The sequence below is a fragment of the Anas platyrhynchos genome, chromosome 29 (genome assembly GCF_047663525.1).
Source record: "Anas platyrhynchos isolate ZD024472 breed Pekin duck chromosome 29, IASCAAS_PekinDuck_T2T, whole genome shotgun sequence".
NCBI classification, from domain to species: Eukaryota; Metazoa; Chordata; class Aves; order Anseriformes; family Anatidae; genus Anas; species Anas platyrhynchos.
Window position 1 is genome coordinate 5,340,157 of NC_092615.1, and position 8,053 is coordinate 5,348,209.

Sequence of the window (8,053 nt, forward strand, 5' to 3'; positions counted from 1 at the left end):
TGTTAACCTTTACACGCAGGCTTTCCGCTCCCTTCCCTTTCACTCATATATTTTCTCCTCCGCCTGCTGCCACCACCTGCAACAAGCTTCCTTTCCCCAGTGAGAGTCCCTGCTGCTGACTGCTGCCACATCACAATGCTCCAGGAGTGTCCCCAGCCCCGTGCAGCCACTGGCTTGGGGGAAACATTTCCAAGCAGCCAAACCTCCCTGTGACTCACCTGCAGGGCTGCCTCTCTGCTCGGAGAGGTTTTCCCCAGATGCTGGGTGAGCACAGCAAGAGCTCAAGTGGTGACACAGGATCCTTGCACAAGAGCAGCCAGTGCAGGTGGCAGAATGCAACCCAGAGCATTGCAGGATCATTGGCGGGCAGAAGGAGCACCTTGTTCTGCAGCTGGATTTAATGTCCTCCAAATTGTGTCTTTGTCCTTCATCTGCACTGCTTAGTATATTGAAGTCAGAGGACACGAGTGCATCTGTGCACATCATTTCCCCAGGCCACAGCAATCCAGTGGCAGGCTGAGCTGTACTGCAGTCACTTAGGGCAGGGAGGGACTTGCCCACCACCCACAAGCAGATTTAATATATTTCATAGCCTCCAAGAGGACAAAGCAATAGTATTTTCACCCCAAATCCAGTTCAGTTTCTTTTTCTTTTGTAGTGATGGCAAAACAGCAAGGTCCAGTGTGTGGGACATGGGCACTGGCTGCCTCCCATGTCCTGTCCCTGCGGTGCCACCACACCAATCATCCCCTGCACCCCTGAAGCATTGACAGCATCCTCTGAGCACTGAGATGAGTGATGGACTTTCCATGAAATCTCACAAATTCTGCCCAGTTTGGTAGGGGCAGACACTACTAGTGACTAATGGCTGCTACTGTTATGGGCTACGGAGCTTCAAACTGGGGGAGTTTTTCCTGTGGCCATGCTGCACACACAATCAGTCATGTTGTATCCCAACAATTGCATGGCCACCTGGGTCTCTGTAGTCTCATGCTTAAATTCCATGGTGGTGTTAATCAAATAGGATATTTTCCTTTTTTTTCAAGGCATAAAATAAGATTTGACAGCATCTCCTATTCCCTTCTGAATTTTGGATATTGCTGTTCCATTTTACTTTCATTTCCTTTTTTCATTCCCCCTCCTACAAATGCCAAGCAATTCAGGAAGACTACACTTAACATTAGCTGGAAAAATACTGAGACAATGAGGCATATTGCCTGGGTTATATCAAAACATTCTGATTTTGTTTAACCAGTGCATCCATCCAGCCAGGGGAGAGGTTCCTCATTGCCCACAGACATATCCCAGGTTGGTCCAAGGAGAGATTAGCAAAGGCAGGTGCAGCAGCAAATAGGGAATCAACAAACCCATCTTAACCAGCTCCTGACTGGCTGGCTGGGCTCAGCAGAGGTTATTTTTCCCTCAGAAACAAAACAACTTCTTGTCAAAGAAAATGTAGTAAAAAGATGCATCCCTTTTGTCTTGGTTAAAGAAACAAGAAGCAAACACATGCAATGCCAAATTTAAGCCTTTGCCATTTTGGAGAGGGGAATTGCTTACAAAATTAAAACTTATCATGTCACACATCTTTCATGTACAAGGGAGGAAGAAATAATTTTCTAATGGCTCATCTACAGGGGAAAGGCTCAGAGGGATTTCCCTGTCCTTTAGCCAGAGCAGGAGGGCAGCAGAGGCAGCACAGAGGGGGTCGGTGATGGCAGCCCTGTGGCACAGCCCAGCTGTGACATCCCTGCAGATGGAAAACAGTGTACATGGAAAATCAGAAGGAAAAGCACGGACATTGCTGGCAGGGGCCTGATCACACCCAGACACTGTCCTGGGGGCTGGCCACATCTTGAGCTGGAGATGACCAAGAGGCCACATGGATTGGTGAGTTGGCACCATCTGGTGTAGGAAATTGGGTGAAATTAATAAAAGCTTTTCCACCCCGATTTTTTTCTTCTGATCCATTCCATAGGAGTGACCTCCAGCAGCCGATGTAACCACTTCCGCACTCTGCGCGTCACCACTAAACAATCGGGGTTAAAGATGTGGAAACCAAACGCAGGTGTTAAATTTTGTGGGGCTCCTCCTCAGCCTGGGCAGTGCTCGCCTCTTGTCTCGGATGCAAAAGACAGTGCTGCAGTCAGACAACACGGCCAGACACAGCAGAGAGCTGCTGGGCCACAGCAGTGCTGGCATGTCTGGTGTTGTCACCACCCAGGCACAGCTAGCTGTGTTCCAGATGTGGCAGCGGGTGTTATTCCCTGCAGGTGCCAGTGCAAAGCCAGCCACGAAGCTCTGGGTCTGTGCAAAGAGAGAGACAAAACAGCAGCGCAGAAATAGCAGGCAGCTTCCAGGTTCAAATTAACACACCAAAACTTGAGTTCTGGGAAGATTTTCCCAGAAAAACAGCATTTCAGGAGGTTCCTTGAAAGTTGGGTTCATGCTTTAGTCCAAGCTAATTGATGCACACATCACTAAGCAAAGCTTTTTGGGCAAAATGAAGTGGACACAGAGACAACAGGACAGGGGCTGCTCAGGGCAGCGGAGCTCAGCGCCTGCTTGGCCACAGCCTCCCTGCGCAGAGGGCAGGGAAAACCAGAGGCACTGGGAGCACAGCGAGGGCCAGGAGCCCAATCTGCTTCTCCTTAGGGATTTGGGGGCTAAGCTTGAGTTTGGGCACAGTCCTTGGTTAACATCAACACCTAGCCCTAACACAGCATGCCTGCAAAGACTTTTAATATCTAAAATAAAGGAAAAGAAAAGTAGAGTCAGTCAAGTTTTATTCATTGCGGAGCGTTGCTTTTTGAGTAGTTTGCTTCTTTGAGGTCGAGGAGTTGTCAAACCTCCTCGGTTCCCTCTGATGTGTTAGCACACTTATCAAGTATGAGTAAAGCTACGTGCGAGAAGTGAAAGATTGTGGTCTTCGTAAGAACTGATATCAGAAAGCCAGCCTAAAGATGAATAGCTTAGTGTATTCACACTTCTTCTGTTGCATTTATTACATTATATTTACAGGGTAATGTATGGGTTATGCTTTCTTTTTTCTTTTCTTTTTTTTTCTGCATAGTTGATCACGAATTTGAAAGACTGTGTATCTGATAAGAGAAAGATAGAAACTGGAAGGCAGCTACACAAATACAGACTCCCACGCACCCAAGATACCTCTTTAATAATCACTTCATCTTAGCACACGACTGAGCACTACTGCACATAAACAAGGACATTTGGTGGCATTGGGAAGCTACACAGCAGCTCCTTAAGTGTTCTGCATTAAAAGGGAGCTGAATCACATAATAGTTTTGTCCTTTTGCAAGCCACAGGGTGAAGCTCTGTTGGCTGAAAAATGCCCTGGGTGATGTCTGGGGTACCTCAGGGCCATTTCTCCAGCTGAATTCCAGCCTGTCCCTGCTCTGCAAGGACCTCGCAGACATTTTGAAGTTGATCATCCCCAAATCCCCATAGGATAACTTAGGCCAAGAAACCCATGGTCATGCAGGTTTCTACCAGAGGACTTACTTCCCTGGAGGCCCAAGGTCACAGACAGAGAGGCATTGTGCTGTCTGACTTGCTGAGCACTGAATTGTTACAGAGGCTCTGACCACCAGGATCTTCCTATTCCTTACTGGAAGAGCTGCAGGTGGCCATGGAAAGCCTGCATGTTTTCCTGGTGGTATTCCATAAGCAGCCTCTTTGTGTTTGACTCAGCCTTTCAAAATCCCTTTCCAGGTTTTCACAGGTGGGGTCCAAACAGCAGCATGATGACAAAGCTAGGAACTGGGACCAGTTTGCACAACTGGGACCAGTTTGCACAACTGGGAGGACAGACAGAGCATGGTCAGGGGCTGAGACAGAGCAGTTCAGGAGACCTTGTGCAGAAGACACCTGGATATAAGCATAAGGACATCTTTTATCTGGAGTAGGTTTTTCAGCCGAGAAGAAAGAGGGGTGCGATCCAGGCAGCTCAGAGCCCAGCCCACAGATCGTGTGAGGAGCAGCCCTTGCATGGCTGATAAGGCCAGCAAGAGATAAGGGACAGAAGCGCTCTTGCTGCCTGTGGTCACTCAGTCTAGCCCTGCACAATCTCTCTGTATAGGAAACAATAAAACCCAGCTCTAAGCCCAGTCTCCAGCACAAGCAACTCACCACAAGGACAAGAGCATCACTATGAAGGCAGAGAAGCAATATTACGTCCCGACCAGCATTTATAAGCACACTGAGCCCCCTGCAAGCCTCAAAGGTTGCAAAACAGCTGCAACTGGGGCTACTGGCACTGCCAAGGCCACCTGGCATTTCAGATGGTGGAGATGCCTGCCAGAAACCTGGCCATTACTTTCTTTCTCATATAAAGACCCACCCTCTTATATAGAAATTACTTTCTACGACTGACATGGGATTAAGTCAGAAGACTATTGGATGGGGGATTCAGTTTATGTTTGAGCATGAGTTGCCCATGGCACTGTCTGTTCCTCTAGGTGAGCAGGGGATACGACGCAATGCAGGCAGCAATTCATTTTGTAGATGGTAGTTTTGTATGGTTTAGAATTTTTCCTTCTGATTATTTTATAAGAATGGAAATATAGACATGATAAAATTAAAAGTAGATTTTTGAAATAGCATTGCCCTTACAGGTACACCCAGAGCTATACAGTGTGCCAGACAACGGTGTATTCTGGGTGCAGCACTTGTTTCCAGAAGTCATTGCTAACTTTTCCTACCTCAGTAATGATTCAGTTTTGGTCCTTTGCTAAAGGTCATCATTAACTCATGCTCTTAAGGGAAAACTCTGTACTCATCTCTCCATCTAACACTGTGAAGGTGTGAAAAATGGTGCATGAAACATGCAAGATTTGTTGCTGATTTTTAGTGTGTACACTGCCCAGCAGCAGAGGAATGCCCTTTCCAGAGGCAGAGGGATGCAGAAGCCCTTGGACCAGACCACAGCCCTGCAGCATGGCAGCAGTACCTGCCTCCCATGCTCCTGATGAACCAGTCCTCCCTGAGCCCACCCTGTTGCTTTTTGACCTCATGTATATTTCTGACGTCCACAGCATCCTGTGGTAACAAGTTCCACAGTTTAACCATGTGCTGCATGAAATAATACTCCCTTCAGGTCATTCTGCACTATAGAAAGCAGTGAGGGATTTTTCCCTGTTCAAATTCCACAGGACTGCCATGGTGTGCATTTAGATACCTGTAGCACATCCCTCCCAATTACCTCTTCACGATGGGAGAATCCAGGCTCTGTGCCAAAGCCATTCTGTGTGACTGCTTGCCAACGTTGCTTGCAGACAGGAGGAGCAGAATGGCAAATGGCAGTGTTAGTGTGGGTTCAGTGGGGCACTGGGGTGATGGGAAGCACTTATTACTGCTTTCCAGTTACTCATCCTCTATGATTTAATGTCATGGCTTTTTCCTTTGTGCGTTAATTCATATTTATCATCACTGAATTGCCCCTCAGCAGTTTGTGAGTGGTGAGACCTTCCCCAACTTACCACAGCCATTTTTAGCCTTTTTCAGCCCAACTTTATAATGCCAGAACTTTTTCTCATTTTATTGTTTCCCCTGTTTTCTCAACCACTTACTGTATACATTGACTAGAAAACAGATGCAAGCACGATGCCTCTTACATTAACACCTAAGCTGTAGTTCCTAGAATCTGCTTGGGGCTTTTGAGCACTTTCCATTATGATCAGCAAAACTGTCACCTGAAAATTTTATAGCAAAATGGTTATATGTTGCGATTCGAGAAAAATGTCTACTGACTGTAAAGGGCAGAGGTGTGCAGAGGAGGAGAGCACTGCTTTAAAATACACCTTAAAATAACATTGGAAGTCCGAAAGACCCTGGCTGATAAGAGCATCGCACTGTGAAGGCAAAAGTGTCATGAAGGGCTCCAGGCTGCGCTGTACCACCTGCAGCAGGGAGATGCCACGTCCCTGCCTCCCGTTCCTCTTCCTTTCCCCTCCTATCTTCATGCCCCACACTCCCCAGGCGTGGTCCCCGCACTGCTGCACTGCCACCCGGGTGCCACCCGTCTTTTCCCCATTCCGGGGCTGCAGCTTTGAATCCCTGCAGACAGCAAAGGGACTTGAAGCGAAGGCTCTCATTTCCTGGGGAAGTCCTGTAACCACCAGCTCATATGCAAAACAAAAGGCTGATATTTATACACAATTTCTTCCTTCTCTGGTTGTGCTTTCGAATGACAGCGATCACGGCTCTGGCACAACCCGTGCTGGCCGTCTGCACCGGGGAATCAGGCTCCATGCATGGGGCGATGCTGGCAGCCTCTGGTACAGAGGCATGTGCCAAAGGACCAGTCGCAGGCCTTGGCCCTGCTCCTGTCTCAAAAAGCCTCCAGCCTGCTCGTGGGACTCAGTAATGACGCAAACCACCTCGTGCATGGAGCTGTGGCCATCATGGTGAGGAAAATTACAATTCCTCAGTTTCAGAAGAAAAAACTGTGCCTGAGGGAGCTGGAGGATGGTGAAAGGGTGCACTGCAGAGCCAGATTTAACAGTTTCTGCCTTCAAATCTCCTGCTCTGTTTTATTTCCAAATTTCACCTCTGCCATAAGAATAAGCATCACCAAAGAGTACTGGTGAGCACAGGCCTCTGTTTGCCAGTGTCAATAATGATATTATATCTCTGGCATTGGTTTATGTTTTCCCATGGCTTCAATCAAGGTTATAATCTTATATGCCAGTCATTGCTGAAGCAATCTTTTCCCTCTGACTCTTCCATTCTGGTAAGCAGATTAAAAAACCAGAATATGTTTTTGAAGGGATCCAGGCAAGTTCATGGGACTTGGATCTCTTACCACGGATGGACAGTATATGTAATAAAACATACAAGACATGCAAACTTTCTTTTACTTCTTGGGCCTGAGCCCAATTTTATCCATAAAACCTCCCTGTGGTTTTCAGGTCGGATATGTAAAGCTTCTGGATTTAGAGTTTCTCAGCACCCAAAACTGCTGCTGTGAAACTGAACTGAGTGAACCCCAGCACCTACAGCCAGTGGGCAGCAGAGGAGTGCCCCTGCCTCCTTCTCCTGCCATGCACCTGGCCCTTGGAAAACCTGAAATATTTCCCTTGCCTTCCCCTTCGGACATGCATACAGTTGCTTTCTAATATAACACTCACCCCGCAATTAAATAGCTTGAAAACTACCTGAAATTACCGTGGAACAAAGCCTGGTTAATTAATTAACTTCTAAGCTGAAGCAGAAATAGGCCACCCCCCTTCCAGACAAGCCCTGCAGCTTTCATGAACTGAAACAATTAGTGCAATAAAGGCTCTTATTTGAAGACATTATCATATTTGGGGATGGGGTAGCCAACAGAGAAGGCCTCAGGTGCCAGTAGGAAGCTCTCTAGAAGAAGGCAGCAAAGGGGAAATGGAAGGAGTGGGAATATCCCAGATGCAAACTCTGGAGAGGAAGCAGCAGTGGAGAAGGTGCTGCAAGCAGGAGTGAGACAAATGAGGTGTGGGGCTATGGCGGGCTCCCTTCACCCCAATTTGAGCCCCAGCTTACCACTCCTGCCATCTTCTTGCCCTCTTGCCCAGCAGCTCCCACCACCTTCTACCCAGCTCCAGGCTTGGCCACACGTGGGAACTGTTGCTTGTTGCCTCCCCATCCGCAGTGGAGCCCCATCTGCTCCCCACCTCCGACACCTGCAAGGTTAGACCAAAGGCAGCGGGTCCAGGGCACTGCAGGTCCCCATGGGCCATGGCCCCCCCGGTAGCACCCAGCCCTGTCACCAGGCTCCTGCTCCTACCCACGGCACCAGCTCGCCACATCCCAAAATGTCCCTGCGGCGCTTGGAGCCGGAGGAGAGCCCTGCTCCAATCCAGTGGTGGCTGGGAAGGGCGGGAGTAGGGGAAGGCGACTTCTTTCAGCCGAGTAACATCTAAGCCACCTTCTTGCTCTGGGCTGTCTCTACCTATTCTAAGGGGAAGAGAGGACTGGGGGGATAGTACAGGAAACAGACACACTTGTGGTTTCTTTTAATTTACAAGCATCACCATGGCAAATTTCACACCTGAAG